The sequence below is a fragment of the Penaeus monodon genome, chromosome 31, assembly GCF_015228065.2.
Source record: "Penaeus monodon isolate SGIC_2016 chromosome 31, NSTDA_Pmon_1, whole genome shotgun sequence".
Taxonomy (NCBI): Eukaryota; Metazoa; Arthropoda; class Malacostraca; order Decapoda; family Penaeidae; genus Penaeus; species Penaeus monodon.
In genome coordinates, this window is record NC_051416.1 from 10974394 (window position 1) to 10974844 (window position 451).

Here is a 451-nt window from a genome sequence, read left to right on the forward strand (position 1 = left end):
ATGCAGGATAAACCTGTAATGCTTCGACATTGTAATAATAGCTGCCATCGCTTTCTCTGCGTTGCTATTGTTATATCAATTCTAGTAGTTTATTTGTGAATACACTACCTCTCCTTGTGTTTTAATGTATGCGCTCATCAAATCCTGTATATTACCTAACAAACAATTACTCAATACATATTTCTCTCTAATGTTACTCACTTATATACGTATATACGTTCACTCAACTTTCCTTGTTATTCTCCAGCAAAGGACCACGGATTTATGTTATTGCAACCTTCCGTTTTTGCAATCTTGCCATATTTATAGAGTCCAATATCTCTGATTCTTCACAGAGGGCGACAGAGAACTCACAACAATAAAGCAAGAATTTCTGCTTTTATTCCGCCCACTACCAAACCACATCACCATTCTTGAGACATAATAAGCATACTTTCAGTAGCTTTCTCGA